The sequence below is a fragment of the Hylobates moloch genome, unplaced genomic scaffold (assembly GCF_009828535.3).
Source record: "Hylobates moloch isolate HMO894 unplaced genomic scaffold, HMol_V3 SCAFFOLD_13, whole genome shotgun sequence".
Taxonomy (NCBI): Eukaryota; Metazoa; Chordata; class Mammalia; order Primates; family Hylobatidae; genus Hylobates; species Hylobates moloch.
The window spans coordinates 77,516,705-77,542,232 of NW_026652288.1; the positions used below are offsets into that span (position 1 = coordinate 77,516,705).

General features: G+C 36.1%; 1 long non-coding RNA gene across 1 annotated transcript; it reads left to right on the plus strand.

The window, feature by feature from the left end:
- Positions 1-1,047: 1,047 nt before the first annotated feature.
- On the plus strand, positions 1,048-23,350 carry LOC116479972 (uncharacterized). Its single transcript, XR_004251175.1, has 3 exons — positions 1,048-1,150; positions 4,342-4,447; positions 23,307-23,350. It is a non-coding gene; the product is annotated as an uncharacterized LOC116479972 (long non-coding RNA).
- The last annotated feature ends 2,178 nt before the right edge of the window (positions 23,351-25,528 follow it).

The window sequence follows — 25,528 nt, forward strand, 5'->3', positions numbered from 1 at the left end:
AGTTAAATTGTCTGTTTTCAAATTGCCCCAGTGTACATCCTAGTGAATATCTGTATGATATTTGGGGCAGGATGCTGTTCTTTGTATTCCCTCCAACATGTCTTCATTTCTGTGATGATTTAATGTTTATAACTTTTTTTCTGTTTTCCTTCTTCAAATTTCAGTATATCCTCTTGTCTTTGCATTTCTTTCCTAACTTTGTGTGTTTCTGCAATGTGGATTTGTTTCTCAACTACAATCATCTTGTTACATTTTTATAAAATTTATAGAAAACTATTTGGTTTTGGTTTTCATTTTTTTCCCTTGGAATTTTTTTCTTGTGAATATTTTTTGTTTATGATTTGCTTTTCCTTTGCTCTGACAGTGTATTTGTAGATACAGTCATATTTCCTGAAGAAAGTAGGTTTTTCTGTTTTTTAAGACTCTGACTCCCTTTACACGCAATGCCGTCATAGTAGAGAATTTGCTATTTAATAACAGGCTGCCCTCTATTTCTACGTTAGGGCTTCACAGTGAAAAATAACAGAACTCATGTTTTAACCTCATGCTTGCTGTCTGCTACCAACAGCTTCGTTAAATTTCTAGATTCTTGCAAAAGGTTTATTTTTGCAGTCTTCATGTCAACTGTAATTTTTCTGTATACTGTTCTCACAACAGAATAAAATACATCAAGGAGAGCTTGCCAGGAGCTATGTTAAATGAGAAGAATTTTGATAATTATTTTGTAAACCATGTTTTGGGGAGAGCTGTGTGCCAGTGAAACATTCATTGAGTGCTTATTTGTACCTAGATAAAGATACAGACTAACATTGAATATAATAGTGAACAGCAAAGAAAAAATTTTAATATTCAAGGATTTTATATTAATGGGAGAAGAGATATATAAAGAAATAAACAGTTAACTAAGCTGCACTTCAGAAAGCTACTTAGAGAAAAATTAAGCATGGTAAGTGTGATAGGGAAGCCCTGGAGATTGATTAGGATTGCTGTTTTATATAGGGAAAGCAAGAAAAACCTCAGTAGTATATTAAAAGTTGAGCAACAACTGGAAAGAAGCAGAGGCAGCCATAGAAACAACTGTTGAGGGCTTACAGCTTAGGAGTCTAAATGTACATGGAACTTAAGAGCTTGGTTCTACTCTACCTTTAAGGTATGTTTATGTGTGTCCTGTCCTAGAATTTTATAAACTTACTATTCTTAACCTTTTTTTGCTTTATAATTTAATTGAACCTTTAGTTATAGGTTTCATGGTTTTCTACTCTTATATTATTTTAATACTAGATTTAGATTGATACTTTTTTTCCAGTTGCAATATGATTTTCTGTATTACTATGGAAACTTTCTGATACATTATCAGAGAGTTCCTAAAATATTATTTAAACAAATTTGTGATAATTATTCTCTGTTATAGGTTGAATTGTGTCCCTTAAAAAGAGATGTTGAAGTCCCAATACCCAGTACCTGAGAAATGGGCCAGATTTAGAAATAGGATTGTTGCTAATGTAGTTAGTTACAATGAGGTCATTAGAGTGGGTCCTAATTCAATATGACTGTTGTCTTTATTAAAGGGGTAAATTTGGAGACAGACACAGACATGAATAGAGGGAAGAGAGTGTGAAGACATACAGGAAGAAGGTGACCATGTGACAGGAGGGGTGCTCCTACAAGCCAAGGATTGCCAATAAACCACCAAAAGCAAGAAAATTCAGGGCAAGATCCTCCTCCAGAGGCTTCAAAGAAAGCATGGCCCTGCCAATACCTTGATTTTGGATTTCTAGCCTCCACAGCTGTGAAAGAATAAATGTATGTTGTTTTAAGCCACCTAGTTTTTGATATTTTCTTATGACCTTTCCCTAGGAAATTAGTATATCCTTGTATGTCTTGCATTTTCTTTATGCCCCACTGAGCTATGTCAACATAGAAAAAGGCAATTTTTTAAATTTTTATTTCCATCAGCTTATCAAATCCCTCCTCCTTTTATTTTACTTATTTCACAGCTTTGGAAAGGTCCCTGCTTCCTCTGAGCCTGCTACAGATATAGCGAGAACCCACTGGATGAGGTGACCCATGGCTTTCACCTATAACTGGAATATCTTCTGTCCGGGCCCATGGAGGAATACTCCCTAATAACCAAATTCTGAGGCATTCATTCATTATCTTTAAAGCAGTGCTTCCCAAACTGTAACATATATATTAATATAAATTACCTATTGATCTTGTTAAAATGCATGGTCTAATTGAGTATTCTGATTGAATATTTTATATTTCTAATAAGTTACCTAACAATGCTGATGCTCTTGTTCCAAGGACTACATATTGAGACACAAAACTCTAAAACTTGACCCAATAACTCAAGTCATAAACCCAAGTATTATTCTTAACTTCCTCAGCCAAAACTACTTCCAGGTTAAGCAGCAGTTTTCTGCATTTTTGAAAAATGATACATCTCTAGATGTTGAAACTTGAAAAAGATATTCTATTGGTGAATAAATTAAAAATAGATGCCCCACTTGGATGGATATTTTAGGAGACAACACAGCTTCTGTTGGAATATATAGTTCTAACAGGACTCAAGGACTCGCAAATTAAACAAGAGCTGCATTTCAGTCTCCACTTTCCTTTTACTCAAATGTCTTTAAAAGGCACAACCTGCAAAAAGCAAGGCCTATCCCTTCTCCACCTTCCTGCTCATCAAGAGCAATCAAGTTATGTCAAGCATAATTCAAATATTCTCTTTAATCTATCTTCTCTTTCCTCCTTGACTCATTCAGACATTAATCACATGTAATCTAATTACTTATCTTCAATCACTTACCCTGGAAAAAATATTTTCTTTATTGCAACCATATTTACCCTTCTAAAACATAACTCTACTTATCTTCTTCCTCTCCTTAAAAATGTATCAAGAGTACACACCGTTATTAGTCCATTCTCACGCTACTGTGAGGAAGTATCCGAGACTGGGTAATTTATAAAGGAAAGAAGTTTAATTGACTCACATTTCAGCATAGCTTGGGAGTGCTCAGGAAATTTCTAATCATGGCAGAAGGCATCTCTTCACAAGGTGACAGGGGAATGAATGCCAGAGAGGAAATCCCAGACACCTATAAAACCATCAGATCTCATGAGATTCTCTTACTATCATGAGAACAGCATGCGGGCAACAGTCCTCATGATCCCATTACTTTCCACTGGGTCCCTCCCAGGACATGTGGGGATTATGGGAACTACAATTCAAGATGAGATTTAGGTGGGGACACAACCAAACGATATGGACATCTTCAAGGTGATAACCTACAAATCCCTCAGCATGACTTAGAAGAGGTTTTAAGGTACTACCCTAACTATGACTTAAGGTTGTCTGTACTTCTTTGGTTTCTATTTCCATATATCTCACCTGTGTATTTGCCTAGAGTTTCTGGCCACTATCATGGCATACCAGGTGCAGTGGAACTTAAATTTATCAAGCTCCAGACTGGGTTGGCAAACAAAACAAGCATACTGTGGTCCAATGGAGAGAAGCTTGGCTACAAGTGAAAGCTTGCATGTAATAACAGAACTTAATACTAACCTTCAATGTAGTTATTCATTAGATTTTGTTAAAGTCTTAACACAGTTCACAAGTAAAAACAAACAAAAACATGTTTACCTATGATACTGTAAAAGATAGTATCTGTGACTCATTAAAATGGGTAATGTCTTCCTGGGCACAGAGCCAGACTCCATTTCTTATTCTCACTTCTACATAAGTATAGCCATATATCTAAGTTCTAAATGATGTGTGCTATGCTACATTGTTACAACAATGCCTCCTAGTGAATTATATCTCTGTACATCTCCATTGCTTTACAAGGTGACTTTACAACTCTTCATATCAGAAGATGGAGTTCATTTCCAACCTCTTTTAATTCAGACTGTCCCTGGGACTTGTTTTGAGCAACAGAATATGGCAGGAATAATGTTGTGATCTCTGAGGTAGGTCTTACGGGTCTTGCAGCTTCTGTTTGCATCCTCCACCTTCCACTTGCATTTTAGTAGTTCATTTTAGGCTTCTCCAAAGCATAGGCATTGCTTTGGAGAAGCAATTGGGAAGCAGTTGGGACCAGGTCCCAACTGATCCATCAGCTGAATGCAGCCAATGACTTAGCCAAAACAAGACTAGCAGAAGATCAACTCAATCAAATCATGAAATTGTGTGTATCAGGGGAAAGACTGTAGTTGTTTTGGGACATGGAGTGTTGGAGTGATCTTTTACACAGAAATAGATACAGAAAGTGACATTTCCAAAAATAATTGTACCATTTCCACAACTGACCCAAAATACTCTCCTTTTCTCGTTAGCTAGAATGGAGATGATTCCCAAAGGACCTTACAAGGCATTTACTGAAGATAGCAAAGCCTCCCAGAGCCTGATTTCTGAATGATTGTCCATTGCCATAGTCACCAGGTAAGTTCAGATACACTGCAGGAAATAAAAAGTATATTTTAGTCATTTTACATTTTGAGTTTTAGTACAGAATTTAACTTACACTAAGTAATATACCAGCAGTAATACCATTAATATAATCTTTGGCATTTGTTTAGCTAATGTCTAGCTTCAGAAGCATTTTATTTATAAACGAATAGCTTTTGTGAAAAATTATTGGTTCTTATATATAATTTGCAATATAAATTAATTTTTTTCACACTAAAACATTTTGGTAAAATAGAGAAAAATTCAGGATAGGAAAGCATTTACCTATAATTCCAATACTTGCATGTTTTATTTCTTGCATATGTACATTTTTAACTAAATTTATACTTTTAAGCTAACATTACATTACATGCAATTTCTGTACTAATTCATAACTTTTTAAAATGGTTGCATCACACTCCATCTAGTGGATGCAGCATAACATTTCTTATGCCTTTTTATTAATAATTTAAGTTCCAAATACTCAGTGTTGTAATTCTATAATGAGCATTTTTGTAAACATAGCTTTTTCTTTTTTATGTCACTCCTTTATTTGCTACTCTTAAACTCACCATTTTATTACCTATGTTGAGTTATTCAAATTATTTAGTGCACTTAATTCACTACACGTATTATTTGCTTTATGTTATGGTTATTTAAATGACAATAATATTAATATAATATTGAATTCTTCTTTATCAAACAACAAAGTTTCCCCTCAATTTTCAAGCTTAATCACTATAAATAATGATGATTACTTCTTTCTCCCCCCAAAATGTTTAGGCTGTTATTTCCCAAAAAATGGCTTAATACTTTGCATGCCTTTTTTTCCTATATGATTAATAATAGTTATTTTCCAAAAACCAAGAACCCTTTTGTTCTACTAAACCATGTTCTCCATATATTACCCCCAAGAAACAATGATTTCATGTAACGCAATAAGATAACCATACCTACCATCCTATCATTGACTTCTTCACATCTTCTTCTGTTTATCTCTACTTGAATATATAGCTGACACCTGAAATGTAAAATTTAAAACAACATAAATTACATTATCTGTCAACACATACTTTTCCCAATGTTTCTATTACTTTTAAAATGTTGTCAACATCCTCAAGCTTACCCAGAGCTTTCCCCTGCTATTCAGACTTCTGTATTTTTCATTAGCTGGCCCATAGGCTCCTGAAAAATAATATATGTCCAAAATGAAACCAATCATTTTACTTTTGCATCTACTTCGCTTTCTGATTTTTCCCTCTCTGTGAGTAGTAGTATCAATCCAAGTCATTCAAACCAAAAACCACAGAGTCATACTCATGCTACCAAAACCCTTCTTAACTGACCACTCTTTTTGTTTGGTTTTGTTCATTTTTCCTTGTTAACATTTTTATTGACATATAAAATTTATGCAGAAAGTACAGAAATATTAAACGGCTTTATGAATTTTTACCAGCCAAATACATGTTTTGGTATCAAGATGATGCTGGTCTCATAGAATGAGTAGAGGAGAAGTCCCTCCTCCTCAATTTTTTGGAATAATTTTAGTAGGAATGACACCAGCTCTTCTTTGTACATATGGTATAATTCAGCTGTTAATCCATCAGGTTTTGGGCTTTTTTTCTTTGGTAGGCTATTTATAACTGATTCAATTTTGGAGCTCATTACTGGTCTGTTCAGGGAATCAATTTCTTCCTGGTTCAGTTTTGGGAAGGTGTATGCTTCCAGCAATTTATCAGTCTCTTCTATGTGTTCTAGTTTGTGTGCACAGAGGTGTTCATAGTAGTTTATGATGGTTATTTTTTATTCCTTTGGGATCAGTGGTAACATTACCTTTGTCATTTCTAATTGTGTTTATTTGTATCTTCCCTCTTTTCTTTACTAGTCTGGATAGTGGCCTATTTTATTAATGTTTTCAAAGCTAACTCCTGAATCTTTGATCTTTTGAATGGTTTATCTTGTCTTGACTTCCTTCAGCTCAGCTCTGATTTTTGTTATTTCTTGTCTTCTGCTAGCTTTGGGGTTGATTTGGTCTTGCTTCAATTAATTCTTTCAGTTGCAATGCTAAGTTGTTAAATTGAGATCTTTCTAACTTTTGATGTGGACATTTAGTGTTATGAATTTCCCTCTTAACACTGCCTTAGCTGTGTCCCAGAGATTCTGGTATGTTGTATTTTTGTTCTCACTATTTTCAAAGAACATTTTTATTTCTGCCTTTATTTCGTTATTTACTCAAAAGTCATTCAGAAGAATGTTGTTTAGTTTCCATCTAATTGCATGATTTTGAGCAATTTTCTTAGTCTTGACTTGTATTTTTATCTCACTGTGGCCTAAGGTTGTGTTTGGTATTATTTTGGTTCCTTTACATTTGCTAAGGAATTTTTATGTCCAAGTACATGGTTGATTTTAAAGTATGTGCCATGTGATGATGAGAAGAATGTGCCTTCTGTTGTTTTTGTGTGGAGAGTTCTGCAGAGGTCTATCAGATCCATTTGGTCCATTGTTGAGTTCAGCTCCTGAATATCTTTGTTAATTTTCTGCCTTGATAATCTGTCTAATCCTGTCAGTGAAGTATTGAAGTGCCACGCTATTACTATGTGGCACATTTCTCCTTGTATATCTCTAAGAACTTGCTTTTTGAAACTGGGTGCTCTTGTGTTGGGAGCATATATATTTAGGATAGTTAGGTATTGTTGAATTGAGCCATTTACCAGTATGTGATGCCTTTTGTCTTTTTTGATTTTTGCTGGTTTGAAGTTTGTTTTGTCTAAAATTAAGTAAGCAACCCTGCTTTTTTTCTGGTTTCCATTTGCTTGTTTGATTTTCCTCCATCACTTTATTTTTTGCCTATGGGTGTCATTACATGTGAGATGGGTCTCTTGAAGACAGTATACCATTGGGTGTTACTTTTTCATTCAGCTTGCCACTCTGCCTCTTAGGTGGGGCATTTACCACATTTACATTCAAGGTTAGTATTAATGTGTGGATTTGATCCTGTTGTTGTACTGTTAGCTGGTTATTATGTTGCCCTGTTTGGTTGGTTGCTGTCCAGTGACCCTGGTCTGTGTGTTTAAGCGTGTTTTTGTATTAGCTGATAGTGGTCTTTTCTTTCTATATTTATTGCTCCTTTCAAAATCTTTTGTAAGGCAAGTCTAGTGGTAATGAAGTCCATCACCATTTCCTTATCTGAAAAAGATCTTTTTTCTTCTTCACTTAGGATGCTTAGTTTGACTGGATATGATATTCTTGGTTGAAGATTTTTGTTTTCTTTAAGAATGTTGAATATAGCCCCTGAATCTCTTCTGGGTATAGGATTTCAGCTGAGAGGTCCTCTGATAGCCTGATGGGCTTCCTTTGTAGGTGACCTGCCTTTTCCCTCTAGCTGACTTTAACATTCTTTCTTTAATGTTGACCTTGGAAAATCTGATAATTATGTGTCTTGAGGATGATCTTTTCATGTAGTCAAGTAGCCAGACTGTTTTCTGCAGTGGTCCCTGACTTTGCTACTTCTCACTGGGCAGCACCTCCCTAACTGTGTTCCCAGCACAGTCTCCCTATTCCTACCTTAATTCTCTAGCCAGTAGCAGCCCTACATTTCTCTGGGATGAAGCTCCCAGAGGTAACAGAGACACTTGCCATTTTTCCTGTTGCTACAACTCCTACCACTACTCCCCTAAGGCTGGTAAAGAGTGAACAACCTAGGAGTATCACGGGCCTCCAGGACACTGAAACTCACTCATGCAAAAGTGGCCAGACTGTTTACCACGTGGATCTCTAACCCTGCTATTCCTCATTGGGCAGGGCTTCTCAACCAGGGCCCCCAGCACAGCTGCCCTGATGCTGCCTAAACACTTCAGTTGGTGACAGCTTTGAATTTCTCTAGGGAGGAATCCCTAAAGACAACCCACAGCCCTCTGGCGTTGTAGCTGCAACCATACGACCTTACTGTCCTTGGTCTAGGGAAGAAACAAAGAGCCCGGTTGCTTCACTGGCAACTCTAGCATGCCACAGCCACCATACAAAAGGGAGTGCAGTCTCTCTTCCCTGTGAGATCCCACCCATTACTCTTCATCAAGCGTGGCCCCTGTCTTGGGCCTGCAGCACAGCCACCTCACCCCTTGCTGAACATTTCCATTGACAGAAGCACTGTGATTCTCTGAGGTGGGGCTCCCAGAAATAATTGACAGCCCTTCTGCCATGCCACTGCAGTGATACTGCCTTTGCTGCCCTCAGACTGGGAAAGGAACAAACATCCTGAGTGCTTTACTTTAACCTCCAACATGCTGCAACCACTCAAAGGTGAAGAGACCAATATTTGTTTGCTGCTAGCCCTCTTGCCCTAATACTTGTCACCAGGGAGGGTCATTGAGCTTGAGTCTTCAAGGCAGCTACCCCACCTGTTAGTGACCATTCCAATTGGCAGTGGCTCTGCATTTCTCTGGGATGGAATCCCAAGAAACAAGTGAAAGACTCTCCGCTACTGCCATTGCCATGTTCCTCACCCCTTCTGTGCCCAAGTTGGGAGACAACAAAAACCCTGAGTTCTCTCAGAGCTGCATTGCACAGCCTGGGTGTACCAAGCAGAGATCTTCAGCTAGCATTCAACTGGGAGAGAAACCCACATCCTCATAACACTGAAAGTGAGCACAACTGCAAATACAAGCAAGTATACAGGAGCAACGTGGCTGAGCAAGATCCCACCTACCAGCCATTACACTTAAGGGCCAGATACTGTATTGCAGCCAAACTAATATACCCCCCTGTGAAACCAATTACAAGAATTCAGCCACAAATAAAGACCCTCATACAACTTCCATCCTGTAAAAACATCCAGGAGTGAAGCCAAATGACTATAATCAAATTATACAACAGTTAAGGGAACATCAGCTTACCCAGGTGAGAAAGAATTAGTGCAAGAACTCTGGCAACTCTAAAGGCCAGAGTGTCTCCTTACCTCCAAGTGATGACACTAGCTCCCCAGTAATAGTTCTTAACCAGAAAAAAAAAAAATGGCTGAAATGACAGAATTCAGAATCTGGAGGGCAACAAAGATCATTGAATTTCAGGGGAAAGTTGAAACCTATTCCAAGGAATTTAAGGAATCCAGTTAAATGCCTTAAGAGTTGAAAGACAAAATAGCCCTTCTAAGAATGCATGAAACCAAGCTGATGGAGCTGAAAAAACTCACCAGAATAATTTTATAATACAATCACAAATATTAACAGCAGATTAGAAGAAAGAATCTTAGAGCTTAAAGACCAGCTCTTCAAATTAGCTCAGGCAGACAAAAATTTTAAAAAGGATTTTAACAACTGAGCAAAACCTCCGAACAATATGGGATTATGGAAAGAGATCAAATCAAAGAATTATTGACATCTATGAAGAAGAAAGCAAGCAACTTCAAAAACATATTTGAGGATAACTTCCATAAGGACTGTCCCAACCTTGCTAGAGAGATACACATGCAAATTCAGAAAATGTAGAGAACTCAGGCAAGATATTATATGAGAAACCATTCCCAAGATACATAGTAATCACATTCTTCAAGGCCAATGTAAAAGAAAAAATATTAAATGCATCTAGAAAGTAGGAAAAAGTTACCGACAGAGGGAATCCCCATCAGGCTAACAGCAGACCTTTCAGCAGAAACCCTACAAGCTGAAAGAGATTGGGGGCCTATATTCTGCATCCTTAAAGAAAAAAAAAAATTCCAACCAAGAATTTCACAGCCAGCCAAACAAAGCTTCATATACAAATGAGAAATAAGATCCTTTTCAGACAAGAAAACACTAGGGGAATTTGTTATTACTAGGTGTGCCTTAGCATTGGCCCTTGAAGAGTGCTACATATGGAAATGAAAAACTGTTACAGGCTACCACAAAAAGGCACTCAAATGGATAGGCTATTGACACTATAAGCAAATACACAATCAAGCCTGCATAACAACCAGCTAACAACACAATGTCAGAACCAAATTCACACATATCAGCATGAACCTTGAACTTAGGTTAAATGTCCTGCGTAAAAGGCACCAAATGGCAAGTTGTACAAAGAAGCAAGACCTAACTCTAGGCTGTCTTCAAAAGACCCAACAAGAAACTGAATCCTTCAACAGACCAACAACAAGTTCCAAAATTGATTCAGTAATAGAAAGCCAACCAACCAAAAAAAGCTCAGGATCAGACAGATGTACATATGAATTCTACCAGATGTATAAAGAAGAGCTGGTACTATTACTACTGAAACTATTGCAAAAAATTGAGGAGGAAGGATTTCTCTGTAACTCATTTTATGAGGTCAGTATCATCCTACAAAAACCTGGTAGAGATAAAAGAAAAATAAAAAACTTCAGGCCGATATCCTTCATGAACATAGATGCAAAAATTTTCAGCAAAATACTAGCAAACAGAATCTAGATGTACATCAAAAAATAAATCCACTATAATCAAGTAGGCATTATTCCTGGAATGCAAGGTCAGTTCAACACATGGAAATCAATAAATATGATTCATCAATAAACAGAAATAAAAGAAGTCACAATTTTCTCAATAGATGCAGAATAAAAAAAAATCTTTCAATAAAATGCCACATGTCTTCATGTTAAAAACCCTCAACAAACTAAGATTCAAAGGTATGTACCTGAAGAGTGATCACATCCACAGCCAACATTATACTGAAGAGACAAATGCTGGAACCATTCCCCTTGAGAACCAGAACAAAACAAGGATATTCATCCACTTCCAGGACTCCTATTTCACATATTAATGGAAGCCCTAGCATGAGCAATCAGGCTAAAGAAAGCAATAAAAGACATCCAAATAGGAAAAGAGGAAGTTAAACTAATACTAAGAAAAAAACCAAGGTATCATTATTATTAATAATTGAGAGAACTGAACATTTATGATATTTTAAATATTATACTTTTTATTTTGTCTCTTTGTTGTTCATTGCCTTCTTTAGTCCTTTAATGAGTAACTGAATACCCAAAAACTTAGTTACTTAAAACAATGATTTCTATTTCTCATGATTTTGCAAGTTTCCAAGGCAGTTTCTGCTGTGGTTTCAGCTGGGTTCACTCATGCTGCTTCATTTAACAGAATTGACAATGCTGTGCTGGAGCTCACTCTTAGCAACATAGGAGAGCTGATGGTTTCAGAAGTTCTGTAAACCAGATACCATCATATTAATGGATTGAAATTTACCGTGATTGATGTCTTTAGAGAGAAAACGCCAAATGCTACAAATTAGGCATTTTTCCTTCCCATAGACCTGCATTGTTCAACATTTATCAGCACACCACCTATTAGAGGACTGGCTGAACTAAAAGTTTCAAGATGACTTCACTAGATGTTTTCACTAATTTCTGTCAGCTGATGTTGGCAATTGTCTGCAGAACCTCAGCTTTCATCCATAAGTCTGATTATTTAAAAGTGTGGCACCTCTTCCCTTACTGTTGTTATTATCCTCTGCTTGCTCCTGCTTTTGCCATGTGACATGCCTGCTCCCCCTTCACCTTCCACCATGATTGTAAGCTTTCTGAGGCCACCCTAGAAGCTTCCTGTAAAGCCTTCAGCCAATTAAACCTCTTTTCTATATAAATGACCCAGTCTTCGGTATTTCTTTACATCAGTGTAAGTATGGCCTAATACAGTCCACATGACCACTCACACTCCAGAAGTCTGAGCTGACTTCTTTACCTTGCAGTTTCAGTGCAACACTCTAACAACAGAAGTAGAAGTTACTATCTGTCTTAACAAGTCACATAACATTACTTCAATCACATTCCATTGGTTACTTATGTAGCTTCTCTGATGCCTAGTTTCCTTTATCTATAAAGTTAATGTAGCTTACTAATAGCTTTTATAATAAGAGTTAAGTAATAAAACCCTTATGAAACACTTATGACAGTAACTTGTACATTAAAAATATTCATAAATGTCAATTATTATTATTATTTTACACTTTACATCCTTAATATGTCTCATATTGGTCACATTTTTAACCTCATTACCATTGTCTTTGTAAAAGATGCCCTACTTAATTCCTTAACTGTACCTAGTCTATAGTAATTTGGTCTTAGCACTCATAACTGTACAGAAATAGTTGTTCATTTGCCAGATTCCCACTTTTAAACTATAAACCATGGGAGGCTTAAACTCTGGAAAAATCACTCCATTCAATAAATATTTTTTGAATTAGTTTTCTTTTAATACTATGAGAATGCTTAACCTGTTACCCTTTTTCCCATTTTCCCATGTTAATCCTTTCCCTGTTTTCCCTGAAAATACACACTGGCGGCACTTGCTGCTGCAGCATTTACCCTGAGATAAGTGTGCCACAAAATATCTCACTTTTATTATTGTTTTTGGATTGCTCTCAAATATTGACTTTAGAAACAAAAGACATCATTCTATTTACAGCATTCTGTTTTTTAGTAGTGGTATTTCTGTTTGCAAAATATAGTAATTCTCAATTGATGAAAATGTCAAATCCTATAAAACAATATTTCTATATGTGATATTAACACCATTCTTGAACAGTTGTTACCCAAAGATTCATTTGAATCCAATTTTTCCAAAAATCAGAATCCATTAGATAATTCTGATGATTCAAACAATTCTGATGTTAGTTCTGTTTAGAAATAACTCCAATAACAGTTTTTATATTTTATTTTCACATTGAAAATTGTTCCGATTTGCTTTAGCTTCACAGAGCATGTTTATATAAAATTAAATGCACACAGGCAGCAAGCTGCACATTTTTTCTAAATGGGAAAAGAGTTCAGTTTTAATTTTTATCATATTGATACAGATATGACAATACATTCTTGGAGATAAAATTAAGAACAGTATTAAATAAATAACTGAATGGTAAAATAATTAAAATACCTTGAGTGATAAATATACACTATTGGTCATTTTAAATACTGTGGCCAATAAACAAGTGTCAGAATGTGAGAGAAAGTATTTTACAGTAGTTAGGTAACAGACTCTTGATACAGGTTGACTGTAATCAGATGTCAGCTCAACAGCTTTTGCTGTGATTTTGGTAATATACTTGAACTTTTTGTGTTTTAGTTTTCTCCTGTGTAAAATTAAGAATATTTGTATCTTAGACCATTATCGTAAGCATTTAATAAGTTAGTACATGTAAAGTAATAAAATACTAATTGTCACATAGTAACTTCCATTTAAATTTTCTTTGTTATTTATCATATTTTCTGACACCCTGTCCTCAGAAATCTTTGTTCTAAAAATATCATAAATATTACAGATTCAATTAAATTAGAAAATGTATCATGCCACACTTGAAGAAAGTTGAGTATAATGCAAGTATTCTATAGTTTTCCATTTTTGAAAAATGAATCACTATAATACATTTTAATGATATTTTCACTTTAAATATAGGATAATTACCTATGTCTGTTATGCTGTTTTTTCTGTATTAGTATCTGACAAATATTAACATATATGGTTTGCCTCATGTAAACATGTGGTGTGCATAAAAATACTACAAAAGTAAGAAAAATTAAATCATATCCTATAATCTCTTGCATTTATTGAATGTCTCTGAAGAACTCTGGCATAGTAGCTCTTATGTAACTAAATTATTTCTTTTGCTTAATCTTGCTATTTCTACTGTTTGTCAATTATCTTTTCTATTTTAATCCATTTAACATCTCTTAGCTTTTCTTTTGTTTTGTTTTTCTTTTTCAAATTTATTACAACATTAACTTAGCTTTCAACAGAATAGCTTGTTTTTGACCACCATATAACACTAAAACTTGTTTTAGTAACTACTTTGTACCTAAACATTTTTAATACAGTAATTTCCCTAAGCTCCACTTTTACCTTAGACTGCCTCCAGCTACATTTTCATCTCCATATTAGGTTATTCTTGCATCCCTTTAAAGAAATACCTGAGGCTGGGTAATTTATAAAGAAAAAGGCTTAATTGACTGACAGTTCTTCAGGCAATACAGGAAGCATGATGCTGGCATCTGCTTGGCTTCCGGGGAGGCCTCAGGCAACTTACAATTATAATGAAAGCAAATGGGAGTGAGGTGTCTCACATGGTGAGAGCAGAAGCACGGGGTCGGGGGAGGTGCCACACACTGTTAACAACCAGATCTCATGAGAACTCAGCATCACTGAGGATACCTCCAAGTGGCATGCTCTTAAATCATGAGAACTTCCCCCATGATCCAGTCACCTCCCACCCAACCCCACCTTTAACACTGGAGGGTACAATTGAACATAAATTTTTGGTGGGCACACACATCTGAACCACATCCTTCTTCCCCTTGCCCCTCCCACATCTCATGTCCTTTCACATTGCAAAATACAATCATGTCTTTCTAGCAATCTTCCCCAAAGCCTTAACTCATTACAGCAGTAACTCAAAAGCCTGAAGTCCAAAGTCTCATCTGAGATAATGCTACTCTCTTAAGCTTATAAAGTCAAAATTCTTTTAAAAAAATCTAGTTACTTCCAAGATACAGTGGGAGTATAGGCATTGGGTAAATACTCTCATTCCAAAGGGGAGAAATCTGCCAAAAGGAACAAGCTACAGGCTCATGCAAGTCCAAAATCCAGCTGGGCAGTCATTAAATCCTAAAGCTACACTATAATCACCTTTGACTTCATGTCCCACATCCAGGGCACACTGATGAAAGAGGTAGGCTCCCAAAGGCTTGGGCAGCTCTAGTCCTGTGATTTTTCAGGGTTCAGCCACTACAGCTGCTCTCACAGGCTGGCATTGAGTGTCTGTGGCTTTTCCAGGCACAGGATGTATGTTAGTCCACTCTTGCTTTTCTATAAAGAATTATCTGAGACTCGGTAATTTATAAGGAAAGAGGCTTTATTAGATTGTGGTTCTGTAGGCTGTTGAGAAAGCACGGTGGCATCAGCTTCTGGGGAGGCCTCAGAGTACTTAAAATCATAGCAAAAGGTGAAGAGGAAGCAGACACATCTGTCTGGAGCCGCAGGAAAAGAGAGAGGGAGGAGGTGCTACAAAGTTTTAAAGAAAGATCTTACGGGAATTTTATCACAAAAACAGCACTAGGGGGATGGTACTAAATCATTCATGAGAAACTGCCCCTATGATCCAATCACCTCCCACCAGGCTCTACCTCCGACAATGGGGATTATAACTGAACATTAGATTTGGATGAGGACACAGATTCAAACCATATCAATCTTCTTCTGCACTTCCATCTAATCTTAAATCTACTGTTTTGCCTCATACATGTTTCCTTGACTTTTAAAGACAGTACTTGAAATTTACTTGTGTTTCTTTGACTTTTATGGATGCTGGTTAAAATTTACTTCTGTTCTGTGTAGTACATGTTGTTTCAACAGATGATAGTATTTATCTTTTGTATGTATGTCTTACTTCCTCTGTGCCACAAAAAATTACCTTGTTCCTTTTTCTTAATTTATTTTTTGCATCTATATTTTTCTCTTTACCATTAAGGAATTGGGAGTTATCTTTTAGTCTGATATTTCAGAAATAAGAAATACTTCAGAAATAAGATTTTTTTTTAGAATTTTCTATTTTGAACTGGTATGTGTTTACAGACCATTTTTAGGGCCAACTATAAAACTTGTTAACAACGTAATCACTGAGCTGGTTATTTGTCTATAGGCACTTAGCTCTGCTCTAACCTTTTCTGATTTCCCTTCCCTGCAGGAAGCTGGAAGCCTAAAAACTTTATTTCCACTGATGCTTTACCATCTTGATTATTTAGATTCTGCCACAGGGAAGTAATAATGAATTGGAAGGTGGGAGTAAGAAAGGAGTCCTTTATTCTCTGCATATTGTGGTGCCTCTGGAAGGGGATCGATGGAGACTGAAATATCTCCGATGGTTTCAGTGTTTCTGAATGTACACTGACTGAGCTCTCCATTGCAATCAGAAGTAGCCCATGTATTCCACAATATACTCATCATTCCTACCATTATAATCAAGCAAAATAGCCCATTTCAGCCTCACATACTTGCCTTTAATTTAATCCAGTTGATGTACAGTTTTGCATTTGCTGACAGGAAACAGAAATAGCCCATTATTCACTGGCAAAAAAGTCACAACTTTCAGATGACAAATAGATTAACAAACTCACATTCCAAGCCTTGAAAGCCTATTTCTGAGTTTGCTTCTTTAACAAATACCAAAGCAGCCAAAGTTTAGTTGGGAAATAAAAGCCTCTCTGGTGATATCAAACAGACAGGAATATAAAGAAATAAATTGATGGCAGAGAGTTCTAGAGAGTTAAAGGAAGGGGTTTTCTGGAGAAGTGACTGGAGATTATGAAGGGGATGGTGAGCAGCTGTTGGAGAGTGTTATGGTCACTTGCCTTAGTCCATAAGGTCACACTTACCCCCAACAAGCTGAGGGTGATGTCACTGCCTTTTCTTCTGTTGCTATTGCTGCTTCCTATGAACGAAGCTGCCCTCTCTGCTCCAGATACTGTTGACACCACCACTGACTCTGCTGAAGCCACTGTAACAGTCACTGTGTAGGCAATACATGAAGCAGCAAAAATGTTTTTTTCTTTCCTCTTGCCACTGCACTCATCGTAAAAGCTGTCTCCTGGTAAACTGCCCTGAAAGTCTGTCCTTTGGAGTTAACAAAAATATACTTTGCAGGCTTTTAGTCCCTTAGAAATATAGAGGAAAGCATGGAATGACAATAGGAACTAAGAGACAAAAATAAATAAATAAATATTACGCAGAGGAGAGTTTGCATGATTTAGCACTTTGGCAATCCCGGTAGGAAAAATTCATCTTTGCATAGATTATCCCATTTGGGACAAATGTACTGAATTAACTTCTAAACCCAGTGTTAATATGCCTCTTTCAAGAGAAGGAAGAGCCTTGATTCTTAACATCATTTGTCGACTAAAATAATCATTAAGACAGCAAAGAACTTTACTGCCAAGTAAAAACTTTCTCTGGGGCTACTACTATCTCCACCAAAAGCTGCCTATATTAAGTACAACTACACAGTCATCTGAATTTTCAGGTCCTATCCAGATTATTAAACATTTCCTGCATCAAAGAAGACTCTCAAAAACTGCTCCCTGCTACTACAGGCTTTCTGTTAGGAACAGGAAGATGTCACTACTAGACCTGTACACTACTACAGGCTTTCTGTCAGGAAATCTTGAGTAATGACATTACCATTGCTATGACATCTGCTAATCTGTAGTAACGAAAGGCATTCTAGTTAAAATACTTGTTTGGAATCTCACAGCCTGTCCCTGTCAGCCATTTTCCTGTCAAGGCAATTCATGGGATATAGGCTCTCTTCTGGTTTATCTGGGAGGAAAGACATGTTCTTATTTCAAAGGAAAGTTTTGAGATCTAGGCTGGTGGGTCCTTTAATTTCAATCTATTTCTGCTGTGTGTAGTAGAAAACACGGAAGTCTGAACTAAGATGGTTCTGTTGCCTTGCTTTCAATTCTAATGAACAGTTTTCCCTGTTTTGTATTTCCTGTGCCATTCGGGTGGAGAAAAAGATACATCAGTTTTCTATTGCTGCTCTAACAAATTACCACAAACTTAGTTGCTTAAGTGATACAAATGTATTTGGCTGACATTTCTGTGGGTTGGAGGGCCAAGGGATTCACTGAACCAAAATCAAAGTGTCTGAAGAACTGTATTCCTTTCAGGAAGTTTTAGAGGAGAATCTATTTTCTTTTTCTTTTTTTTGAGACGGAGTCTCACTCTGTCGCCCAGGCTGGAGCCCAGTGGCGCAATCTCGGCTCACTGCAAGCTCCGCCTCCCGGGTTCACGCCATTCTCCTGCCTCGGCCTCTGGAGTAGCTGGGACTACAGGCGCCTGCCACCACGCCTGGCTAATTTTTTGTATTTTTAGTAGAGACGGGGTTTCACTGTGGTCTCGATCTCCTGACCTCGTGATCCGCCCACCTCGGCCTCCCAAAGTGCTGGGATTACAGGCGTGAGCCACCGCGCACGGCGAGAATCTATTTTCTTGTCAGCTGCTAGAATCTGCCCTCACTTTCTGGTTCATGGGTCTTTTGCCCCATCTTCAAAGATGACAAATGCAGGTCAGCTCCTCATATCACATCACTTTTACTCCTCTCTCTCTCTCTTTCTATATCTTCATACCTGAGAAGGTTTCTATGCTTTTAAGGACTCACATGATTATATTGGCCCACCACAATAATCTCCTCTCAAGGTCCAGGATGCCAATCAGATTTGTAAAGTTTCTTTGGCCACAAAAGATACTATATTTACAAATCTCAAGAATTGGGGCATGGACATTTTGGGGGAGCCATTATTCTGCCTATTACAAAAGAGTATTATCTCTTACTCCTACTATCTTTTCCTCTTTCCTTCCTTTCTTCCTTTCTTCTGTCCTTCCTTCTAGAATGACATTTTCACTACAACTTCCTAATATACTGCAAAGAATTTGAGTACAAAAATCTGTCTTAATTTTGTATAACCCCAGGACCTAGTACAGTGTCTTGGCAGTGAAATATAGTGAAAATAACGATCCCTAATTTATCTTAAAATATCTTTCTTACACCTACTCAGGGCTGGCGATTGTGCAATGTAGTAAAGACAGAAAAGTAAGCAAAGTATAAATGTTTGTGGATCTTGGGGAATAGAGATAGTAAACACATACTTCTAAGTGTCAGAGTGCAAGGGAGCCAGCAACACCTAACTGCTAAATAGCCTCTCTAATTTTCTCCTTCAAAAAATAAAAATAACCCAATAATATCTACCTTCAGTTGTTTTGTGTGAAGAATAAAGAGGCTAAAATATCACAAAATACTTTACAAACTATAATGTCCTGTATTGACCAAACAAAAAAAGTGTTATCATTTGTGAAGGCACCAAATGTTACTTCAATTGTTGAATTAAATTTTCACTAAAACTCGAGGGACTGCCATGCTAGTCTGTAATGGGCAAATATTTTAAATTCATACCAAAATGGAAGCACTGCCTTTACTGCAATCTTTTGATTTAGTCTTTAAATAATGGTCATTAATCTCCTCTATGCTGATGTGATTTAGAAGGAAGTGTGTTCATTTTTCCCACCTAGCATTTAGATTAATGCCATTCTGGCATTTCTTTGTGCAGGATAATTCAAGGGACAGCCATATCGCAGAGATGGCTATTTTATAGTACTCTGTCCAGATTACTTTATCTACTTGTAGGTACTAGAGTCCAATCATTCCTGCCTAGAAAAATTGAGGAAGGGACAAGATTTATTTTCTCAAGTATTTTTCTAAGAATCTAATACACATACATAAAACACTGCACTAAATCCTGGTAATACAAATATACATACAATCATGTCTCTCCTCTTAACTTGTTCACTGTTTACTGTAAAATATATAAAGTAAAGTGATTGTCCTAAGGAATGTGAAGAATCCTATGAAAACAACAGTAAATCTATTTTATATATAATAGGTTTTCAAGATTTTGTAATTTCTTCCAACACCCTGGAAAATTAGTGCAATTTTCATGCCCAATAGAAAATCTTGGAAAAAAAAAATGGCACCATTTCCTCTACCCTGGGCAACAGATCTGAAAAAAAAAAGAAAAGAAAAGAAAAAAAAAGATAAGTACATGGGAAGTTTTGCATCCTTCTCTTTCACTTGCTAGAAGAGACTGGCAGGACTCAGAAGGAAAACAGCAATAAGAAAAGAAAATTTGAGCAGGGAAGAAGTGAGGTAAGGATGTGAAGAAAAAAAAGACCCAGCCATCTTTCTCAATTGAATAGTAATTTCAGTTTCTATTGCAGGTCCTTATGAAAAGCAATGAATTTTAGTTTTTAGGAGTACATTTCTGTTTGTTCTAGGTCAACTTTTTTAAGACAGGGAGAATTCTTGCATTCATTTTCCAATTTAACTTACAGATTTTATAATGACATCTGAAAGGTGTTAATAATTATTAGAAAGATTAACCTCTTTTTTTTAACTTAAACATTGGTTTTCTCTACTGGACACTTATGCTTTTATTAAATATTTCTAAATATAATTCTCCCTGGCTATTTTGAGAATATTGTTTAAGTAACATTGAAATTTAACTAGAATTCCTAAAAGTATGCTAATGCTTTTCTTCAAGCAGTTCCAATTCCGAATGGAGTGCAGAAAACGTTAGGTAGTAATGGGAGGTGAAGGGATAGTCCACGAGTGATCACACCACACATGTCTTAACTGTCAAAGTCTATAGCTCGCCAAACTGAAATACTCATGAAATTCTTCTGTAAAGTATCAAGTACCATACTAATATTGTAGCTCTTTTTTCAGTCCTAACTAAAATACAATAGATTAAAGACAGACAACATACACTTAAGTTACATTTTTAATGCATAAAGTTTGCCTGTTTTGACTATTTTGACCAAGGTTGATACTTTGAGCCACTTTAGAACTTGGCTTTGCATTGATGATATGTAAGTGATACAAATCCTTTCATTGTAAGAAAGTTTTGATTATTTCAAATTAAATATATTAAATGTATTTAGATTTATTATATTGTACTTCTATAATGAGATCACTAACTTTTCTTGTTTTCTAAGAAAATATTGAAACTTCAGCTTTAAATTTTTTGCTTGATGATCTTAGACAAGTTCCTTAACTTCTCTTCTTTTCAGTCTCCAATCTGAAAAATAGAATCCAGTATATCCATTTCATAGGGTGATAGAAAATGTATGGAACATTAAAGATTGCCTGGCATAGTATATTTATCAACTTCTAAAAATCATCACTAGGCACCTCATTAATTTATATCTGTATCATGGAAAATTTACAGTTATTGCTTTGTAGATATTTTAAATTATTTTATCTTAAGCATGTCTTAATTCTTATGAAAGAATAAATTTTACTTGATGTTTAGTAATTACAGTACTAGACTGAAAAACAAAAGGCATAATATTTTAATAGACTACAGCTGGCATAGGTCTACACCATCACAGAACTACATACATTTAGGGTTAATTATTTTCATCTTCTGTTAGCTTCTGTCAGGATCTCTAATAATAGGTTATTCTACTACTCTTTCACTAGAAAAAATAAACTGGAAAGGACACAAAATAGAGTAAAAACAATTCTGGTTTGTATTTAGATGACCAGTTTAGGATCACTCCTTTATAGTTATTAGATCTATGGCACTGAGCAATCATTATCCTTATGTCCTTTTTCAGGGATTTTTCAACAGTCTGTTGAGGAAGCCAAAGGACCTTCCTAGTCATTTATCATGCACTGATGTCACTTTCATCTGTGAACATATGGACTCAGTTACTTTCATTAGAAAAATAAAATTGCAGGGTTTAAACTGTTGTATTCCTACAAGACAATTTCTTACAAAGGAATGAACACATACAAAATATTTTTCAGTCTTTATATCTTAAAGTATAACATGAGAATGTATTTTATGCATTATTCTTAATATGCATGGTAGAGAACAGAAGCAGCTCTGTTTTTCAGTGCCCTAAATAAAAAAGGAAAAGTTATAATTATATTTTAATTTCTTCACATATAAGCATATTGGGCAGCAAAAGGGAAGGCAGCCCAACCTCAGGACAAGAAACATTGGCAAGTTTTTGTACATGAAATGAGATTGGTGGACAATTTTGTCTGCCACTTTTAAGACAAAAAAAAAAAAATTTAAATCTTAAAAATTGTTAAATTTTGTCCAGACATTTGAAATAACTCAGATAGAACCTTCACCACCAGAAAGTTAAGAAACCAGTGTCTTTAATATTTCTTGAAAAATATTATCTGGATAAAAATGGAAGGACTTTGTATTCTCTTTGAAGCTCATGAATTTAAATTTCACATATTTCATTTACTGACTTAAAATTAATTTATTAACTACTCTGTGGCCTGGAAAGAAGACAGACATTTCCCATGATTTGGGTAAAAAATTTCCTAAGACATGAAATGTGCGATGATAAAATATTAACTGAAAAATACTTAAGCAGAATCAAATAAATGTTTCACAAGTTTTAATGTATGAACAAAATTATCCTTAAAAATCCTGCAAGTCACCCTGAAACTGATTTTGAACATTTTGTATATACATACAATTATTTTGCATGTACAATCTATGTCTTTATATATGTATAAATGTATTATTTGCATGAATTAATTTTATACATATTACATTTTATACCCACACAGCCTCATGAGTCTATTGTTATTAGTTTCATTTAATCAATAAGGCTAAGCTGCAATGGCAACTGGACCAAGGTTACCAAGTAGAAAGTTGCAGAATCAAAGTCTATTAAATAATTACTAAGGGGAAAAAAATCCATATCTTTATAATGCACACTGGGCCAATCAAATGTTACTGATTTAATTTAAAATATCTAAGTCAGTATTCCAACAGTGAATGAAACATTCTCTCTCTCTGTCTTTCTCTCCATGCCTTAAAAAGACAAAAATACAAATTATATTCACCTCAAAGAAATTTTTTTTAAAAAATGCCTTGCTTTAAGGGATTAAAAACAAAGAATAATAAAATCTCATTGAATAATGGAAGGTAGAGAATACAGCTATCATATACCCAGAAATAAGGGTGCCTCCTTTCTCTAAACAAGAGCATCTAGAAACCCTTATTTTTATATTTGATTGGCCAATGCTAAAAGACTTAGTTCCGAGGTTCTCAAAGTGTGGTCCCAGAACCAGCACATCAGCATCACCTGGAAACTCATTAGAAACGTCAGTACTCTGCCTCCTCCCCAAACCTACTGAATCAAAAACTCTGAGGGTAGGGCCCACTAGTCTGGTTTAACAAGCCATGCAGGTGAGTTTTATATACTAAAGTGTTGAGAACCTTTGGCTTACTGAGACTATGTGTTTTATTTTCTCCCCTCAGGTGTGGTGAAACGAGGCTTCACCCGAGTCTACAACCTTAGACAAGTTTCTCCACAATGCTACTCTGAGATCAAGATCTGAACTGTACATCCTGGAGACAACACAGCAACACAAGGGAATAAAATATTATACAACTGTCAGAGGTATTGTGGAGTTCAAATTAGATGATATAGAATGACACCAAGGAAAATACATTGTGAAATTTGACGAGATTCTGAACTCAAAAAGAGATGCTGCTCTATTCATTTCAAAGCAACTCACAATAAAAGTGTTCCGCAGGGCGCGGTGGCTTATGCCTGTAATTCCAACACTTTTTGAAGCCGAGGCGGTCGGATCACGAGGTGAGGAGACCGAGACCATCCTGGCTAACGCGGTAAGACCTCGTCTCTACTAAAAAATACAAAAAAATTAGCGGGGCGTGGTGGCGGGCGCCTGTAGTACCGGTAAGCTACTCGGGAGGCTGAGATGGCGTGAACCCGGGAGGCGGAGCTTGCAGTGAGCCGAGATCCCGCCATTGCACTCCAGCCCGGGCGACAGAGCGAGACTCCGTCTTAAAAAAAAAAAAAAAAAGGCCGGGCGCGGTGGCTCACGCCTGTAATCCCAGCACTTTGGGAGGCCGAGGTGGGCGGATCACTAGGTCAGGAGATCGAGACCATCCGGCTAACACGTGAAACCCCGTCTCTACTAAAAATACAAAAAATTAGCCGGGCATAGTGGCGGGCGCCTGTAGTCCCAGCTACTCAGGCTGAGGCAGGAGAATGGCGTGAACCCGGGAGGCAGAGCTTGCAGTGAGCCGAGATTGCGACACTGTGCTCCAGCCTGGGCGACAGAGCGAGACTCTGTCTCAAAAAAAAAAAAAAGTTTTCCAACTTAGCTAGTTTCCGGCATTAACTAATCACACCTCAATCTCACTTTTATTTTCGCTCTTCTTGTTTTCTTAACTGGCACCTGGAGCAGATCAGTCACATTCCTCATTTTTCAGGGACACCTTCAATGTCAGATTCTTTTCGCCTTCCGGTAAGTTTTTTAGTATGTTGGCCATTTAGGGGGAGGGAGGATAAGAAATAAAGGGACAGTATTATAGCGTGAATAAATTGTTTTTTGTAAATACCTTTTAGGGTGTTCACATGTAGTGCTTCTTCAAGATTTCTAAAAGTATCTACGTACGGCTTCACTCTATCATTGTAAGCCTTACTAGGATTCTTGAATTTTGACATATATTTATTTTTTCTCCTGACTCAAGGTTTGAATGACAAGAATACTGTCATGTTTTCTATATTTTCCACAAGATAGAATAAAATACCCATCAACTGTCTTTACACATATACTTTTTAATAAATTGTTTAAACTACTCACATCTCCAATGGCTAATTTGGGATGATACAGAAATGCACATGTTTTTAAATATATAACAAGAGCATATTAAACAATTCTACAGCACAGATGAATAATATTGTTACCAATGAAATTTATGCTGTATCCTAAAACAAATAGCCAATATTTGACATAATAAAGCAAATATCCTTTTACCTTTACTATCAGTTTGGGGGCTGTTAAATTATTGGGGAAGTGGCAAGTAAAATTTTCTTTTTATCTTTTCTGAAAATAAAATAATTTGGTTATGTTCCAGGTCAGTATACAAAGAGCTTTTCTAATTTATGTATAAATTTTTAAAATAAAGTACAATAGAGCAAAAAGCTCACCAACATTTAGAACTGTCCTGATAACAGAATGCCAGGGCCTGGGCTTGAATTTTGTGTAAAAAGATTGTAGGTGCCAAATCATCTCCATTTCTCATATCATGATTAATTCTCCAGAGAATTATAGCAGGTACACAAATTAGAAGAGCTCTTTGAATCTTACTTTCAAATTTGAAAATGTGTATTGTTTTACAACATAGCTTTTGAATTAATGTGTTTTTAATTTATATTATTATTCTGACCTAATATTTAGGTATTATATATTTGAAATAAAAACACAAGCCACCATCACATTAAGCATGACATGAAGTACCTGGCATATTCTGAGTTATGTGTACAGGTAATTAGTTCTAACTCAAGGTAATGTTCTCATAAATAGGGAACAAATATTACCAAATTCATTAATTAGTCATGCTTATACTTCTGTCATTTGGAATAATGTGTTTGTTTGAACTAAGGTTTCCTATTTATTAGAGTCATTAATGACTGTCAGTAAGATACAGTGCTCTAACATTTCACCAAT